At 37.5% G+C, this 20,707-nt stretch overlaps 1 long non-coding RNA gene across 1 annotated transcript in view; it reads right to left on the reverse strand.

Annotated features, from left to right (window-relative positions):
- Positions 1-2,099: 2,099 nt before the first annotated feature.
- Positions 2,100-20,707, reverse strand: part of LOC117796738 — a 455,682-nt gene continuing 437,074 nt past the window's right edge. The window contains exon 3 of the long non-coding RNA XR_004621395.1: positions 2,100-2,165. This is a non-coding gene — a long non-coding RNA (uncharacterized LOC117796738). The remainder of the gene's footprint in view (positions 2,166-20,707) is intronic.

The raw sequence follows: 20,707 nt of genomic DNA on the forward strand, positions 1-20,707 counted from the left end.
CTATATGAGTTAGAGGAAGAAGAGAAGCAAATAGGGAAAAACATGAGAACCTGTTTTGGAAAGGCCAACAGGAAAACAGAGAGAAGGTGAGTGTGGAGTAATTCCTAAGTCTCTGTTCAGGCGCCCAGCACAAGTTTCTTGGGGATTTTCTACCTTGTGGGCACCTACTGGGTGCATTTAAAGGACCCAGAAGAGGATTTTATGATTTTATTCTCTTAGAAATGAGTTTTTCTTTTATCAAGTGATCACAAATACATTTTTATGCATGTATATGTGTGTATATGGATAGGTAATTGCATGCATATGTGTATACATGGATAGATAATTCTAATTATGTAAATGCAGGGATCAAAAATACAAAGCACATATATCATGATTCATTCAGCGTAGCAGTTTTTAAAAAATTCTTATTTTAATGATTTGAAATGGTTTTTAAAAGGCTACCTTAATTCATGTTCATGTTTTTATTTCCAGGACGAAATATTTTATCAAAGGTGAATCTAATGTGGTCAGCACAATGTTAAAGGATCCTTTAAGGCTTAAAGTATTAATTCAAATCATTAGTAATTATTGACAGGCAAGTCCTTTGTTAAGAGATGGGAGAGCTAAAGAAATAACCAAATTATTGTTCTGACCTCCTGAGATGCTGGGGAAGTGATGAGGCATATACAGTAAACAAGAATTAAGACAGATTACGATATGGTATATAAGAGAAGTATTTCCAATGTGACTGCAGATTGAATGACAGAGAAGGGAACTATTGTGGTGAGAGTAATTTAAGCAGTGCTTGAAGCAAAATTTTAACACTCAGGTAGAGAGTGGGAAGTGAAAGGGTAGCTAAAATTAACTCATTTAATCATTGAGCCCTTACCATCTTAGATACTGTACCAGATACTGGAAATATACTGCAAAACACAATAAAAAGAACCCCTCTCTTGTGGAGTTTACCATGACTTGGCAAAGAACAATGACAGTTCTATAAAGAAGTTTGAATGGCTAAAAGGAGCTAAATTGGGGGGAAAACCTGAGAAATGTGAGATGAAAGAGTTTTGTTTTGGTTTGGTTAGTGGAATTTTTCCATGGTAAGGGCAACATATGTATGTTTGCGTTTTGTGTGGAGGGAAACAGGAAAATGGAGAGATGCAAACTGGGGAGGAATAGCTGATTTAATAAAGTTGGTAAAAAATGTAAAGTGTTGGGATTAAAATCTAATGTAAGAGGTTATTTTGGGAAACAAGAAATACAGTACAGATAGAAACAGAGATATTTTAAAGTCCAGTGAAGAAAAATTTAGTGATGTTCACATTGGATAGACTTATCTTTTCTAGAAAGAAGGAGGCTTTTTTATCTGTAACTGAGCAAGTCTGGGAAAGATAGGAGTCAAAGAAGCACAGATATTTTGAACAACCATGAAAGTGTGGGAATACTTTAAGTGGTCAAATCCCACTAGGGACCAGGCAGGGTCAGGCAGCATGGAAATGCTGAGTAACTATGATATGTCAGCAAACAGTCAGGATCCTTGCCTGCAGGGGGAATTTGATCTAGTGAAGGATACATAAGACACTCCAATAACGATGTTAAGTAAATATTACCCTAGCAGTTGGCAAAGTAAGTACAAACAGGGGATAAGGTTGAGAGAGAACAGAAAGGTAAGAGAGAACCCCAGTACAACTGGCTGACTTCCGGTTCAGGGAGACAACTAAAGCTTAACATGGTGTCTGGTGGACCAGAAGGACGGAAGGATAAAAGGAGGGTAAATAGAGGGTTCAGTAGGAGTCAGAGAGGGGAGTAGGTGAGAACGCATGCAGTCCGGGTCAGAAAGCAGCTTTCCAAGTTTTACTAGAAGCAGAGCAGTTGCAAGGGACAAAGTGGTCCCAGGCACAAATACAGTGTGTGTGCTTTGAGGGGAAATCAATCCCTGTCACAGCTGTACACGTAAACCCCACTGTCACCAGTGAGAGCTCACCCATACTAAGGATCCAGCAATTAAGCACATCAATTCAGCTGACTCCAAGGCACTTTAAATCACATACAAGATATTTTTTCTCACGTTTTAAAAGCTGTTAATGTGGTACTCACATACATTCAGTGTGTCAGATGTTCCACTTGATTTGGTCCCACTCTCGCTGAGTGATCCTGCAGCCTCGCAGGACAGAGAATCATTTCTAGGGAAGAGATAGAATTACGGCACAACATTACTCTTAAGGAAGTTAGAAAACAGCCCAAGCAAAACGTATGTGAATGAAAAGCTACTGAATAGAGGCACTCACAGGGAAGAACTTACATTTCTCTACGGTTTCCAGGAGTATATTCATTTTACAGTATGTCATGCTGGAGGTTTGTGAGAATAAATCAAAGAATGCTCATTTACCATGTAGGTGGGAGGCCCTAAAGGGGGAGCTCTCCTGTGGGTGTTGTGCCCTGGGGCCTGCAAGACCAGCAAAAGAAAGGAAGATGACAGTTATTTCCACCAGGGAGCCCATTTTTCACATGGGAATTTCATCTCCTGCTTTTAAGGAAAGGGAGAAAGTTCTCTTTCTCCCTCAGCAGCAACACGCTCACCACCGCTTGCAGCCAAGGAGAAACCACCACAAGCTCAAACTCGTTCCTCTCTAATGAACTTTTGTTCAAAACAACCCTCCCCAATCTCCTCCGAAAGCCTAATTAAACTTGATCGTCCCATTGTCTCTTCAGACCTGTCTGTGGTTCACCATAGTTTGCCTGTCTTGAATTGCAATTCCTCTACTATTCTCAAATAAACTCATCAGTTTACTATCATTTTTAAAAAAGCCTTTTAAACTCATCAGTTTGTTCTATCTATGGGTTTGTTTCTGTTTTTGCTTGTTTCCAAAAACCAGTTTTAATTCAAAATCATTTTCCCAATTTTATTGAGATATAATTAACATATAACATTGTTTAAGATATATGATTTTATGTGTGTGTGTGTATATAGATAGATATAGAAATAGATACAGATATAGTCACAATATACATAATTACCTCACTAGGTTTAGTTAACATCCATCACCTCACATTGTTACAATTTTTTCCTTTTGATAAGAACTTTCAAAATGTACTCTTTTAACAACTTTCTGACACACAATGCAATATTGTTAACTATAGTTATCATGTTGCCATTCCCAGAATATATCATTTGGAGTCAATATAGCAGAGTTTCCCAAAGCTAGTCAATTTTACACCTAAAGAAGTTTAGTGAGTATCTAGAAGCTTAATAATGAGTTAAAAAAAAAACGGAATAATGGATACTATGGTGACATTCTTTAGGACCTGCTTACTTTATGGTATTTATTTGAGAAATATTCTTTTTTTAAAGATTTTATTTATTTATTCGACAGAGAGAGAAGGAACACAAGCAGGGGGAGTGGGAGAGGAAGAAGCAGGCTCCCAGCAGAGGAGCCCGATGTGGGACTCGATCCCAGGATTCTGGGATCACGCCCTGGGCCGAAGGCAGACGCTCAAGGACTGAGCCACCCAGGCACCCCTATTTGAGAAATATTAAGAGTAATTCACTCCTCTTTGTAATTGCTTCTATGAACTGATTCATTGTAATGTTGGAGAGTAACAGCAGTAATTCACTTTATGATTACCAAAAGCCAATAAATTGTTATGACAAATAACAGTCTAATTGATATTGCTTGAGTCACTTAAAAAGAATCACTTGAGGATGTTCTATCAGTAGTGATCCTGCATTGAAAGAAGGGGGCGAAGATAAATGAGCGGGCCTGGGTCCTCCTCCAGTTCTGACAGTTTGTTTCCTTCTGATAAACAGCTATAATAGCAGCAGGGAGAAAAAAAACCCTTAATCTTCTCTGACCTTTCTTCATTTGGATGAGAATATGACAATGATTCTGAACAGTCACAGGAAAAAGTTCCAAGAGAAGGGTGAGGAAATCCTACTGATAACTCACACTTCTTGACAACAAACTAAGGGACAGTTTCAGAATACACCTGTCCCATACCAAGGAGAGATTTGGTATAATCACCATCATTATAATCACAAACACAGCAGTAGGTAGCATATGTTGAACACATACAATATGCTCAATATTCGGCTAAGTGCATTACATGATTGATTTTGATTCTGTGTTGTGTAGATTGGTTTAAAAATGCCAATGGCTAGTTTGAGGCAGGTAGGATGTCTTAGGCAGGTAAACACGACTTCCCTAAAAATACAATCTAAGTGAGACAGACTCAAGGAAACTGAGGTATAGAGGAGTTAAGTGATGGTTCCAGGTCACATAATCCATATCCACTTGGCACTCCACCATTCTTCCTAACCTACTCTGCCTCCTGCTCCCTCAGTTTTTGTATCTTCACCCTTAAGTGGAAAGAATTATTTATTTGTATGAATTTCAAGCATTTCTCCAACTAGAAAATGATACAATGTAATGACTGTATCTTACAAATGCATGTTTTTTGACACAATTTGGAACTGATGAAATTGCACAACTCTGCTGAAGGTGAGTGGGTGGGCAGCCACATAGGGTTGGGGTCAGTAGAAAGAATATCATCCAGATAGTAAAAATGATAATTATATAATTACATAGTGCTGTATAAATATGCTTATGATACAATATCAAGTGAAAAAAAAGGAAATTTCTAAATAGCATACATGCTATAATTATGTATGTGCTATATACGTGTGCATGTGGAAGAAAGAGGTGGAAGGACACAGGGAAGTTTTCTTATGATACATTGTGCATGATGTAACACTGAGTGATACATTTATACTGAGGATTAATGTTTTTACAAAATTGTTTATGATATGGATTTTGAAAGTGAAATTAAAAAAAAAAAACACCAAAGATGGCACAATGGCAAATTCTGAAATTCAAAGAAATGCTGTGGTTTTGGTGCCCACATAAATGTAGCCAAAATTATCTTCTCAATGCTTGTTAGAAATCACTCTGAAGAACCCCTTTCAAATTGTCATATCTTCTTGCACAACTATAAACCCTAGCACACATGCCAGTTAGTAATTAATTCTTAAATACTCAATTTTTCCTGAGAAGTCATCTTACTCTATGTAAGGAATGAACAGTCTATACGGTGAAAAAAATTGCCTTTATTTATTGATTCACTCATCCATTCATCAACACACATTAATTGAGTGCTTATCGTTTTAGGCACTATTTTAAAAGCTGAGGATTTACCAGAAAAGAAGCAGCTAGTTTGTGGGACTGAACATGTGACAGCCCAGAGTTTAAAGTTAACTCTATGAAAAGGGAAAGAGCTCATGAAAGAACCTGGAGCAAATTTGTTCCCCTAGCCCTCACTGAAAATGCAGTAGAAAGAGGTTGTAGAGTCTTCTTGTGGCAGCTTTTTAAGCAAATGTTTCCAGAAAGAAAAAAAAAAAATGTTGCAGAAAATAATTTGGAAATAGTTTTCCAACTCTGCTTCCTTCACTCAATCACCTAGTCATCAGAACATCTGTTCCAACAGGAAAAAAAAAAAAAAATCAGGAAGGTGGGAGCATGTTTATTTCACCACTGTATTTATTCCCAGCACCAAGAACAGGACCTGACCTGTGTCAATGAGGATCTGATCAGTTTAGTTCACACCAAGTGCTAGGTTACCCTGTTACAGAAACAAGCCATATTTGTTTCTACTGCTCAAGGAACATTAATCCAGGTGGTTAATTGCAGGCATTTATAAAGCACCGACTACATATCAGATATATAATATATGCAGTTATTTTAATCTTATATTGCCACAGCTCCATCGCTTTTTACCTCACGATGCCTCAGTTTCCTGAGTTCTATAAACCTATGATAATGATAATACTTCACTAATGAAGCCTTGAGAAATAAATTCTTAGTGCTTACAGTACTTATAAGAGCACCTAGATTCAAACCATGTACTATCCAAGTACATGCAATATGCTAGCATTTAAAGCTCATAATAACACTTTGAAATAGATTTTATTATCTCTATTCTACAGAGGAGCAAACAGATTCATTGTGGCTAAACAATTTGACAAAAGGCCCACAGTTCATACATTGTTGGGTCATTGAGCTTAGGAGTATTTCTCCGATCTTCCCCTCCACACAAACCCTTGCCTATATTCTCAAATTAGACCCTGATCCCCTACTGCTTAGTCATGTTGATAACTGGCTTCCAGACCTCTCCTTTTCTAGTTTTATCTAACATCCTTTACATGTTTCACACTATCCACTTTCCACATTTTACTTAAACACAAACCAAATTGTATTATTTTCCTTTGTATTAAAACCCAAGTGATTTCTGTTGCTTCTAGAATAAACTTCAAGGTTCTTAGAAAAGTGTTGTATGCTTTTAATATTAAAAAAATATTCAATAGATGATCTTCAAATCTTACAGTCAAAACACTAAACAACTGTACTAAGATTAGACAGTCCAAAATTCAGGCAGATCTGTGTTCAAAGCACTGATAAGGTGGTAGCCTTCCAAGTTATTTTACTTCTTTGATCCTTAGTATCTCATTCAAAAGATGGGAATAATAGCATTTAACACATAATTTTTGGTGCAAATGATAGACATTTAGAAAGCAATGTTTATTATTATCATCATCCATGGTGCAAGAGCAGCATAAACCATATTTAAGAGATCACACGTGGAAAAAAAATCTAACAGAGATCCCAAGTGTGAAAAATGGAGAGAAATAAATAGTAGAATTGGCTGGTATCAAGCAATGACATAGTATTTCAGAGTGAGGTTGCCAAACCAGTGTAATTTTATGTGAAGAGATTTCAATTATAAATAGACTATTTAATTTATATATAAAGTGTATATATATATATAAACCAACCTGATAAAAAATAAGTTTTATCATTGTATAGATTAGAGCAGATTTATAAAGAGCAGATTTAATAGTTTTGCTAGTAATAAATAGAAACATTATATACCCTACTCCTCCCTTGAAATATTAAGAATTACTATTTGATTTTACAGCTCTCCAAGAATATGCTTTCCTTCTAATGAATGCTCTCATATAGATTTTACAGATGCTTATGTTAAATATAGGTTAACTGACAGAATATTTTGAAATGCTCAGAGTGATTAATCAAGGCTGCTTCATTTAGTGATGAGAGATATTCAGTGAGATTTCAAGATTTCAGTTTAAATTAAGTTCATAAGCATGAAAACTCATCTGAACTCAAGAAAATATTTTGGGCTTCTGTATGCCCAATATGGTAATACTCTGAAACACAAGCCAAGCATTCGTGACCCTAAGCTGACTTCCAGGTATCTCCACATTGGTTGGTGGTGTTAACTGAGAAGTAAACATGTAGTTTTTGCTTGTTTTGACCTAAATAAACTCATGTTAGATGAGATCATACTTTTAGCACTCATTTATCCAAGTGCTTATTAAGTATTCACTAAGTACCAAGAAATGTGTTAAGTACCAAAAATAAATGTAATAAAATGTGTTTTTTTCCTCTGATTTTACTGCCCTCACCATCTAATTAGGAAAGAGAAATAAGTTATAAATGTGATTGTTTTGTTTGTGATGGTGTATGGACAGGATAGAGAAGGGCACCCCTAAGGCTACGTTAGTCCAGGTCCATCAGGAAGCATACATCAAGATGGAAACAGACATATAAGAAATTTATTGGGGAAAATGTCTATGAGGATAAAGGGTTAATGATCAATAGCAAGAAAAGGCACCTTTCAGACTATGACAGAAGTCTGACACAGGGAAAGGAGGATGGAAGGACAGAAGTTTGGATGGAAAGAGTCTGGAAGTGCTGCACTAGGAAAGATTCCACCAAGCCAATGGAACATCCCTGAGCTAGAGTCCCCCATGAGGGGAATCCTGTGTTTCACCGAAATAGACCGGAGCTAGTAGCAGCCCTTGGCTGGGAACAGTCCACTGGAAACATAGCCTAGCAGCCAGAGCCTTAACGAATACTGAAAGCAGCAGTTAGGGCTGCCAATCACTTATGATGGCCACCACCATGGGAGGGGTCAGTGTTACTTGTGGACCAGGACTTCAGAAAGGTTTCTGAAAATGAATAGGAGGTCTCAAAGTGGTTGGGTAAATGCTTTCCAGGCATGAAACAAAGCAGAGAGACATAAAACACCATGACAAGTGTGGGGGAGTTAGAAGCAGTGCATGAGGCTGTAGGATACACCCAATGGGGTTGGCAGGCCGTGCACCAAGACCAGAGAAGGAGGCAGGATTCCATCCAGGTAAAGTCAAGTAAGTTCTACAAAGATATTTGATTTTACTCCATAGGTAATTTGGAGTCACTGAAGGGGTTAATACTGGACAGAGATAGTGGGGGTCCTGCATCATAGAAAGAGTCCCATCACATATCGAGTGTATTCTGATGGAGGTTTCAGGAGGTGAAGGACAGGGAGACACTAGTAGTAAAGACAAGGAAGTATCAAACAGACCTGGGTTTTAATCCTGACTCCACCCTTTACAAGTCCTTTAACAAGCCAGAGCCTCTATCACTAATTCCCTATATCAGGAATTACAGGTCTCCTTATTTCAAGGTGACATAAGGATCACAGGTACAAAATGAATAGGACCGCACTTAGGTGTTCACAGGTCGACAGTAGACATAAACCAACATTCATATCCTGACATCATGATGTGACTAGAGTCATGTTTTATATAAACTTCTATAAACCTCGGCTTTCTTAAGTGTAAAATGGCAACAAGATCACATCTACCTCCTGGCGCTGTTCTCTATGAGCTGATACATACGTGCAAAGTCTCAGCTGACTCCCCGCGAGGAGGAAATGCTCAGCAGCTGACATTAGGTGCCGGGCAAGTGCTGCGTGCACTCACAATGTTCTGTCCTCACTGCATCTCTGCAGGCAGGCAATTTTCTCCCCAAGTGTTGGGGAGCATAGTGAGACTTCAAAAGTTTAAATAACGGCTCACCGTCACACAAATGACTGTACTGGGTTACAATTCTCAGTTGCCTGACTTCCAAACCCATATTCTTAACCACTATTCTCCATTACCTTCCATTTCTGCAAGAAGCAAAACCATCTACCTGCCAAGGAAAATGCAATTCTAAGGACTCACTTGTGGGCTATGGTTGGGTTTCCTTGTATTATCAGGAGGTTTGTGGTTTTTTTTTAAGATTTTATTTATTTATGTGACAGAGAGACAGCCAGCAAGAGAGGGAACACAGCAGGGGAGAGGGAGAGGAAGAAACAGGCTCCTGGACGAGGAGCCCGATGTGGGACTCGATCTGGAAACGCCAGGGATCACACCCTGAGCAGAAGGCAGACGCTTTAACAACTGCCCTACCCAGGCGCCCCTATCAGGTGGCTTTAAAACGGAGTTAGGTACCATTTAAACAAAACTTCCTGGTTAGACCGAAGAGAGGTTTTATCCAATTCATTTAAAGGGGATATTACAGCCATCACACAGATTCTGATATAATTTGTGTTCTGCCATTTGAAACTGGCTTCAATTGGTTATGGTGGGAGGAGGGTAGGAACAAGGTGGGTGTGGGTGTTTATCCCCACATAATAAAGGCGGGTGTCTTTGGAATGTTAACATGCATTAGTCTCTTCATTCTAAGGAGGAATACATTTCACTCCCGATAAAGAGCAGCCTTGTTACAGGTAATGAAAACCCAAGAAAAACTGACCTACTGTCTCAGGTCTAAAGAGCTTAGGCACAAGGCCCTCAACCATGCAGCCCCCTCCCTCTTCATCTTTCCTTTGAGAGAAAAGAATGGCCTGATTTTAATCCAGGTTCTGGCACATTTCTTATTAGGGGAAATGCTTAACCTCACCAAACTTCAGTTCCCTTAGCTGGAACAGCATTATCTTAAGGCTGCCTTAAGGACTAACTGCGAACACTCATGATTGTGTCTAGTATCTATTAGCTACTCCACAAATGTTAGTGCCCCTTGGATGAACAATAAAGAATGACTTGGAAAATCAACAGATTATCAGAAGATAATTCTATCAGTAAACAAAGGGAATATCTTATATTAGGCAAAGAAGGGTTGAAGTTTTCATTACTAATGTTCTTACTAAGAAAAAGAAAGCTAGACATATTCACCATTCACAGATGCTTCAGCAAAATGTTTGGGCCATACAGCTTGAGGAGACGATATTTTGTCCTCATCTATCAACTCTGAGATTTTTATTTTCAAGAATAATTGTATTGAACTCTCTTATGAGAGGGTTCACCTTCAATACAAAAACTTATAAATCTGCAAGACTTGCAAAACAGATACAATTTTTTTTTTTCCAGCTTCATTGGGAAGGAGGCAAAGAGATTGCCTCTGGCAGTAAGAAATTCACAGGCTGAAATAACTTGAAGCTTGCTGACTCTATTAACAAAAGCCTGCTCTAGACAATTTAGCTCGGATCTCTGTCTCCCCAAACCTCTCTGCTGGGGGAGTGCCATGGGTTCTTCAAGTGGCTGCCTTTCTCCGGCACTTCTGGGGTGTGTAGCCATGCAGGGGCAGACTTCCAAAGGCTGGGCTCTTGGCTCCCGGATGATTCTGCAAACACCTGATAAGGTCAGATCCCATCACTTGATCACTTTTCCCCTGAAATTATGCTCCAGGATAGATCATTTTGGATAGTTCTGGAGCATATGTCAAGGCTATTTCTCTGGTCTTGGTAATCTTGGTCCATATATTACCCTTTAAACAGCACTTGGCTTTTGACTAATACTTGTCAATAGAAAGAAATGGCAAATTTTAAAAATATGGAATATCTTTCCTATTCATCTCAAATTTTAAAAATATGGAATATCTTTCCTATTCATCTCACATTGGATATTTTTTCAGTGTTATCATGCACACTGAACTATGCAATAATGCTCATTTTGTCTGTTTTAATAGCCCTGCCCTCCTCAGTGGCATTCACTTTGCCGTCTCTGTTCTCAGCTGGCCATACTCTAGCAAATTAGCTATAATTTGATACCAACTGATTCTGGTGAACTTACCACAGAATTAAAGCAAATAACCTTAAAACAGGCTATATAGACCCAGGAAAATAACAAGCACACAATCCCACCCCCTAATGCATAGTATGCGGTGGAATTCCTCTGACCCCAATTTTAAACTCATGAAGCAATTATCAGTCATGAGCATGAAGATGAATATAAATTATTTTATAAGTCTTTTCAAGGCAAAGTTTTATTGTGTACAGTGGAATCAGCAGAAGCATCTAGAACACCAGCATGTTCAAGGAAGGAAGAACAGTGGGTATATGAAGCAATCCACCCTCCACGGGGAAAAGAGTTTGTGGCTCCTGTATATTCTGGACAGATTTATCAAACAGGGAAAACCACATCATTTGCACCTCCAAGGAAGCCCTGAAGAAGAGTTCAAATAACTTTGGTTGGTGCCCAATGATTCCGCAATCCATATATATGGGTCAGATTTCAAAAATTCAGTCTGAGCATTTTTTATCAGAGCAAGCTTTTTATCAATTAATTATGTTGGAAAAAAGAGGCAAATAGCATGATTTTTTTTAATTAGGGGAATTATGAAATTGGGGTCATAGAAACTACATTATAATCATATATGTTAACTATGTTAATGTTAACTTTTCTGGTGTCTAAATAATTGTGCCTTTAAAAATATTTCAATCTCAATTATAAAATACACCAACTGACAATATAATCTTTATGATTAAAAATGGAGAAATGAGAGCTACTTAGAAAATTAAAACCAATTCTAGTTTTGTTGTTGTTGCTCTGGGAAGAAGTGAAGTTTCTTAGAAATAATTTGATCCTTTTGAATCGGGTTTTTAATTTCTGTTCACTGATCATACAGCAGAGGATAGTTCAGGGCTAATTTTGTTCCTGCTGAGGCAAGTCCTTCTCTCAGACTCATGAATTATGTGCCTCATGAATTATGAGGTCTCCTACTCTGGCTGGCGGGAACAGGAACTATATTCCCAAACAAGGGCAGGTGAGCGCCAGGGAGCAGTACCTCTAACCTTTAGGATATTGGCCTCTAGCCAGAGTAGTTCTTCACACATTTACTGAGCAGCTGAAAAGTGGAGGAGAAACCTCTGCAGACTTCTGTCTTACTCTTGCTCATTTCCCGTTTTGCTATCCTTGTCCGCAGCTCTCTCCGTTCTGATACCCTGCCTCTTTCCGCCTCTTTGATCTAGCTCCCTTGACCTCCTCTCTGCGTCAGTTCCCCCTTTTCACACCAGATCCTGGAAACTCACAGGCAGCTTAGGACAACTGCAGAATTCACATCTGGTGTTCTCAATAGTCTCTCATTGTCTTTTGATAGTCATTGTCCTTTGTTGTTCAATATTCACTGTCTTGAGCAGTGTTATGGCATATATCGTGGACCTTTTTTTTTTTTTTTTTTTAAATGTTTCCGGAAGGAAGCTAGTTCTGGTCTCTTTTCCTTCATTTTTGAAAAGCAGAAGTCACTCCTTCCCCTACCTCATGAAACATCCTCATGCATATACTTCTCATTACTCTTCTTAAACGGCTCTGAAGTACAACTTGGATTTTCTCTGATGAATCCGCAGTGTAAGCCATGTGGTCTATTCAATCTGAGCTGTTCACTGTTCCTTAATACATCTTATATTTAAATATACTTCACACCTCATAGCTTTGGACAAGATAGCTGTTTTGCCTGGGCTCGTGTTCATTGAAAAAACACTACTAAGCACTCCTAAAAATTCAGAAATTCTAGCTTCAAGTACATGCACCACTAGCTATCCCTATAACAAAGGAAACAGTTCACTCACCTGAAAATGTATTTCATTGCTAAAATAAGGGTTGAACTAGATCATTAACTTTTTAAGTAATAAAAGTAGATGAAATAAAAGTTTCTGGGTGGAACTTGGGTGAGGTCCCATCTATCACAGGGCACCATGCTGGAATCATACTGTTCTTCTGATGAGCATTGAAGAATGAAATGAGATAATCTCTATATCCCACCTAGCTCTAAATTTCTTTTTTTTTTTAAATTTTATTTTATTATATTGTGTTAATCACCATNTCAGAAATTCTAGCTTCAAGTACATGCACCACTAGCTATCCCTATAACAAAGGAAACAGTTCACTCACCTGAAAATGTATTTCATTGCTAAAATAAGGGTTGAACTAGATCATTAACTTTTAAGTAATAAAAGTAGATGAAATAAAAGTTTCTGGGTGGAACTTGGGTGAGGTCCCATCTATCACAGGGCACCATGCTGGAATCATGCTGTTCTTCTGATGAGCATTGAAGAATGAAATGAGATAATCTCTATATCCCACCTAGCTCTAAATTTCTATGAGCAGATGGTTACTCCATCATTCTTCATATCTCCCACCTTCCTTCTTTCCTCTTTCTTGCAAGCCATGTTTATTGAACACCTACTATATTCCAGACACCAGCAGCAGAAAGGAGAAAAGACAGACATTGCTTCAAGTTAAATGACTCTGCCTGCTAAAATATTTTCCCTGTCAACTGAATGTCATTTATCTTTTTTAAAAAATTTTCTTAACATGCACAATAACATGTGTTTTTCTCCTCATCTCAAATATATGTGCACTTCTTTTACGGAACTGATTACCTTTCTCTCTCTGTGTTATAATTACTGTTTTCACTTATCTTATCCCATGTGTTAAGATTGCAGTATCATCACATTCAGAAATGTCCCATTGGTCTTTGTGTAAGCACAGAATCCTATAATGACAGGTATGATGTAAATTTCTTAATTCCGATTACGGTAGTAATGCTAAGTAATATTAAATAACTATACAAAACGGAACAATACAAAAGTGTACGAATAACAAAGAATGCTTCATCCTGTCCTTCACTGCCCTTATACCCAAATATTTCTCAGAAGTAGGTTATTAACGTTAACATTTTAGAATACATTCTTCCAGAGATTTTCTATAGATACATATATGCATAGAATCATTTTACTTCTTTTGAAAAAAAATATGACCCTAGTAAACATATTGTCTTGCAACTTTTTTTTTTAACTTATCTTGACCATCTTTTCAGGTCAGAACATACAGAACTGCCACATTCTTCTTAAAGCTCTGTAATATTTTGGAAGAATAAATGTATGAATCAGTGCAGGATGAACTCAGATGAGCTCCTAGCATTCAATATCCTTCTACTAAGGTGAACTATTAGCTGGAACATAGAGAAAATAATGGAAATGATGCAGCACTCTTCCTTATAAGAAATAAGGGCATTGTAATATCTAATAAAATATGGAAGGCAGAGACAACTAAACTGTGCTTTGATTTTCTAGAAACTTTGATGGTGACTTGTCTTGTGTTATTTCTGCTAAGCTCTCAAATAAAAGGTTACAAGAAGAAGAAGGCTTATTTTCCAAAACTCTTCCCAGGTGAAGAAATGGATATTACATACAGACTCATTGCCTAGGATGAGACAATTGGGTTCAATACTGAAACCCACACTGTGTGACATGAACTGCATTCTACTGTATTTGTTAGTTCCAATTGACAAGGAGGAGGAAATGAAGGGAGGGGAAAAAAAAAAAAGATTTTTCCTGATGCAAAAAGAGTACAGATTTAAAAAATGAGACAGACTTGGAGGAAAGTAGGTCATCAGCAAGTGTTTACACAGAGTTTATTACATACATAAATTGTGCATATATCCATTTTGTTGCCTAGAGTTATAGAAAAATGAATATGTTGGCATTTAAATATTTTAAGTTGGCTCTTGAATCTCTCAAGCATTCAGACAATATCAATAATTATGTGCAACAAGTTCTATGGTAAGCGAATCCCTTATAAACAGATAATTATTAAAAAGTGATAATCTTAAAAGAAGGTGCTAAGAATTTTTTTTTAAGGTAAAATTAAGAAGAGCATCAGGTGTGACGCTACTCCAGGAGAAGACAGAAGTAATAGTCATAACATTACTTACAGTCACTATTTATTGAGCAGTGCAGGGGGTCTGGGAATTCAGTCTCTGTGGGTAGACGGCCTCAGTTTGAATTCTGGCTCAGTTACTTCCTGGTTNTCAGTCATGAGCATGAAGATGAATATAAATTATTTTATAAGTCTTTTCAAGGCAAAGTTTTATTGTGTACAGTGGAATCAGCAGAAGCATCTAGAACACCAGCATGTTCAAGGAAGGAAGAACAGTGGGTATATGAAGCAATCCACCCTCCACGGGGAAAAGAGTTTGTGGCTCCTGTATATTCTGGACAGATTTATCAAACAGGGAAAACCACATCATTTGCACCTCCAAGGAAGCCCTGAAGAAGAGTTCAAATAACTTTGGTTGGTGCCCAATGATTCCGCAATCCATATATATGGGTCAGATTTCAAAAATTCAGTCTGAGCATTTTTTATCAGAGCAAGCTTTTTATCAATTAATTATGTTGGAAAAAAGAGGCAAATAGCATGATTTTTTTTAATTAGGGGAATTATGAAATTGGGGTCATAGAAACTACATTATAATCATATATGTTAACTATGTTAATGTTAACTTTTCTGGTGTCTAAATAATTGTGCCTATAAAAATATTTCAATCTCAATTATAAAATACACCAACTGACAATATAATCTTTATGATTAAAAATGGAGAAATAGCTACTTAGAAAATTAAAACCAATTCTAGTTTTGTTGTTGTTGCTCTGGGAGGTAGTGAAGTTTCTTAGAAATAATTTGATCCTTTTGAATCGGGTTTTTAATTTCTGTTCACTGATCATACAGCAGAGGATAGTTCAGGGCTAATTTTGTTCCTGCTGAGGCAAGTCCTTCTCTCAGACTCATGAATTATGTGCCTCATGAATTATGAGGTCTCCTACTCTGGCTGGCGGGAACAGGAACTATATTCCCAAACAAGGGCAGGTGAGCGCCAGGGAGCAGTACCTCTAACCTTTAGGATATTGGCCTCTAGCCAGAGTAGTTCTTCACACATTTACTGAGCAGCTGAAAAGTGGAGGAGAAACCTCTGCAGACTTCTGTCTTACTCTTGCTCATTTCCCGTTTTGCTATCCTTGTCCGCAGCTCTCTCCGTTCTGATACCCTGCCTCTTTCCGCCTCTTTGATCTAGCTCCCTTGACCTCCTCTCTGCGTCAGTTCCCCCTTTTCACACCAGATCCTGGAAACTCACAGGCAGCTTAGGACAACTGCAGAATTCACATCTGGTGTTCTCAATAGTCTCTCATTGTCTTTTGATAGTCATTGTCCTTTGTTGTTCAATATTCACTGTCTTGAGCAGTGTTATGGCATATATCGTGGACCTTTTTTTTTTTTTTTTTTTTAAATGTTTCCGGAAGGAAGCTAGTTCTGGTCTCTTTTCCTTCATTTTTGAAAAGCAGAAGTCACTCCTTCCCCTACCTCATGAAACATCCTCATGCATATACTTCTCATTACTCTTCTTAAACGGCTCTGAAGTACAACTTGGATTTTCTCTGATGAATCCGCAGTGTAAGCCATGTGGTCTATTCAATCTGAGCTGTTCACTGTTCCTTAATACATCTTATATTTAAATATACTTCACACCTCATAGCTTTGGACAAGATAGCTGTTTTGCCTGGGCTCGTGTTCATTGAAAAAACACTACTAAGCACTCCTAAAAATTCAGAAATTCTAGCTTCAAGTACATGCACCACTAGCTATCCCTATAACAAAGGAAACAGTTCACTCACCTGAAAATGTATTTCATTGCTAAAATAAGGGTTGAACTAGATCATTAACTTTTAAGTAATAAAAGTAGATGAAATAAAAGTTTCTGGGTGGAACTTGGGTGAGGTCCCATCTATCACAGGGCACCATGCTGGAATCATGCTGTTCTTCTGATGAGCATTGAAGAATGAAATGAGATAATCTCTATATCCCACCTAGCTCTAAATTTCTATGAGCAGATGGTTACTCCATCATTCTTCATATCTCCCACCTTCCTTCTTTCCTCTTTCTTGCAAGCCATGTTTATTGAACACCTACTATATTCCAGACACCAGCAGCAGAAAGGAGAAAAGACAGACATTGCTTCAAGTTAAATGACTCTGCCTGCTAAAATATTTTCCCTGTCAACTGAATGTCATTTATCTTTTTTAAAAAATTTTCTTAACATGCACAATAACATGTGTTTTTCTCTTCATCTCAAATATATGTGCACTTCTTTTACGGAACTGATTACCTTTCTCTCTCTGTGTTATAATTACTGTTTTCACTTATCTTATCCCATGTGTTAAGATTGCAGTATCATCACATTCAGAAATGTCCCATTGGTCTTTGTGTAAGCACAGAATCCTATAATGACAGGTATGATGTAAATTTCTTAATTCCGATTACGGTAGTAATGCTAAGTAATATTAAATAACTATACAAAACGGAACAATACAAAAGTGTACGAATAACAAAGAATGCTTCATCCTGTCCTTCACTGCCCTTATACCCAAATATTTCTCAGAAGTAGGTTATTAACGTTAACATTTTAGAATACATTCTTCCAGAGATTTTCTATAGATACATATATGCATAGAATCATTTTACTTCTTTTGAAAAAAAATATGACCCTAGTAAACATATTGTCTTGCAACTTTTTTTTTTAACTTATCTTGACCATCTTTTCAGGTCAGAACATACAGAACTGCCACATTCTTCTTAAAGCTCTGTAATATTTTGGAAGAATAAATGTATGAATCAGTGCAGGATGAACTCAGATGAGCTCCTAGCATCCAATATCCTTCTACTAAGGTGAACTATTAGCTGGAACATAGAGAAAATAATGGAAATAATGCAGCACTCTTCTTTATAAGAAATAAGGGCATTGTAATATCTAATAAAATATGGAAGACAGAGACAACTAAACTGTGCTTTGATTTTCTAGAAACTTTGATGGTGACTTGTCTTGTGTTTATTTCTGCTAAGCTCTCAAATAAAAGGTTACAAGAAGAAGAAGGCTTATTTTCCAAAACTCTTCCCAGGTGAAGAAATGGATATTACATACAGACTCATTGCCTAGGATGAGACAATTGGGTTCAATACTGAAACCCACACTGTGTGACATGAACTGCATTCTACTGTATTTGTTAGTTCCAATTGACAAGGAGGAGGAAATGAAGGGAGAGGGAAAAAAAAAAAAGATTTTTCCTGATGCAAAAAGAGTACAGATTTAAAAAATGAGACAGACTTGGAGGAAAGTAGGTCATCAGCAAGTGTTTACACAGAGTTTATTACATACATAAATTGTGCATATATCCATTTTGTTGCCTAGAGTTATAGAAAAATGAATATGTTGGCATTTAAATATTTTAAGTTGGCTCTTGAATCTCTCAAGCATTCAGACAATATCAATAATTATGTGCAACAAGTTCTATGGTAAGCGAATCCCTTATAATCAGATAATTATTAAAAAGTGATAATCTTAAAAGAAGGTGCTAAGAATTTTTTTTTAAGGTAAAATTAAGAAGAGCATCAGGTGTGACGCTACTCCAGGAGNTCAGATAATTATTAAAAAGTGATAATCAAAAGAAGGTGCTAAGAATTTTTTTTTAAGGTAAAATTAAGAAGAGCATCAGGTGTGACGCTACTCCAGGAGAAGACAGAAGTAATAGTCATAACATTACTTACAGTCACTATTTATTGAGCAGTGCAGGGGGTCTGGGAATTCAGTCTCTGTGGGTAGACGGCCTCAGTTTGAATTCTGGCTCAGTTACTTCCTGGTTCTATAACCTGGGACAGATACTTAATTTCTCCATGCCTCAGTTTTCCAATCACTGAAATGGGTATAAAAATAGCTATTTTAAAATTTGCTGAGGCTAAATGAGTTCATACAGGCAGTGCTAATTTTTTTTAAACCCAAATTGCCTAGAAAAGTTAACTACTGTTCATTTAATTTATATGTGGGATGCACACATGCTCCAAGATATTGCATGCTAGTCTCCTTATCCGCTCAGTGCTATGATAGGGTAGACATGACTTTTCTGATATTAAGAATACTAAAATTAGCAATCCAAGCAACAAAGTCATACACATAGAACAACTAGGAAGTCACAGAGGAGGAAATGGACTTAAGCTCTTGTGTCTTCAAAGGCTTGTCTCTTCTGACCGTAAGACTTTCTCCAGGGAGAAAACATTTTCAGGGTTCATTTTGGGAATGTGGAAAGCATATTCACTGGCTTTGGAGACTGGTTTTAAAACTTAGTTTTCCTACCCTCCCTTTTCATTCCATATTAGTATTTACTGTGAAACAGATGCTGGCTTCGAGGTTCTAACATTATTGCTCTCTGGGCTAAACCTGTTCTATTTCTGAGCTCTCTTACCTTTGTCATCTTGTTGTCTTCCCTTTTTCAGGAGGAAGGTATTACTGTAATTGAGGAATACCTCTTCAGCAAAGCAAATGTCAGTTATGTAAATGATTTATTGAGATGGCCCTAACAAAAAGCCCACTGGCCACCTATGTGATTAGGGTGAAACAGAACAGATGGGCAGAGGTACAAGAAGCTTCTAAAGGGACACCACCTGGCCACCATCCTAAGTGCCAGTGAATGCTCGTGCAGTTCTTCACACAGAAGTAGGTCACAATTAATTGTTAAATTTCTTCTTGTACATGCAAGTCAACCATTTATTTAAGGCATCTCTACATGACTCCTTCTGTCCCTGAAATACATTTTTTCTTTCCCCCCCCGACCACAAACACATGCACACGCACATACACACATGTGTGCACACGTGCTCTTGCCTCACCCAAGTCTGTATCTCCCGGATGCTTTCATGTCTATACCGTTGCAAAACCAACTTCTTCAAGGCTAGATAAATATAGTGCTTGGCATACAGTCCTAATAAGCCTAGAAAAGTACTAATGAAGAAGTCTTTATGAAATAAAATTTGTCTAAGATGTTTCTTCTTCTAACTGAAATGATATTGTTTCAGATGTGAGATAGTATTCCACTTTCATAACACAGTTCATTAGAAAAGCTCTCTAGAGAGAGATCCTCTTTAGAAAATACAAACTTTTATGGAAGTAAAGTAAGGGAAGGATAGAAACACAAATTATTTCAGAAGCCAGTCACTGTACAGTAAGAGTTTTACAATTTATTACCAAGGTTTTCCCTTTTCCTGACTTTTACAAGACAGGCAGTGGCAAATGTATGTACCAAACTTAAACTCCATCTCTTTAAGAAAGGCCTCCTTGACCCTTCTAACTTGGCAATCCATTTATCTGAACCTCCGAGTATAGTCCATTATTATTTGTCATGTTACCTTTATAAAAATGCAAAGTTCTGTGCAATTTCATAGGCATATTTCCCCATTAGATCTTACACTCCTGAAAGGCATCACTGTGACTTACACACCTGTCTTCAGGTTTTCAGCATCTGGCCTGTGCTGCTGGATACAGTACATACTTAACTGATGCCTGTGAGATAAAAACGAACCACTGGCTGAACCTATAAGGACTTTACCTTCCTGAACCGCTTGGGGAATGTGGCATAAAGAGCACGAACAGAGAGCACCAAGGAACTTTCTAGAAGCACAGGAACAGCCAACAACCTTTGAGCAGTCTTGGTCCTTTTAATACTATTTTTTTCCTGTTCTAGAGTAGCAGTCAAAGCTAACCCTAGGATAACACATGGTCTTAATAATTTTAAATGAGCTTTCTTATATTTTCTATCTTATTTCATTATGTCATAGGTAAAAGTGGCATGCTATTGTACCTCGTACCTTGAATAATTCTTAATTCCAATGTGATCAAGAGTCTTAGGAATTCATCCTATGCAAAAATCAGAGATCTCCGCAAAGACACCTAGACATTAATTATAG

The sequence above is a fragment of the Ailuropoda melanoleuca genome, chromosome 16 (assembly GCF_002007445.2).
Source record: "Ailuropoda melanoleuca isolate Jingjing chromosome 16, ASM200744v2, whole genome shotgun sequence".
Taxonomy (NCBI): Eukaryota; Metazoa; Chordata; class Mammalia; order Carnivora; family Ursidae; genus Ailuropoda; species Ailuropoda melanoleuca.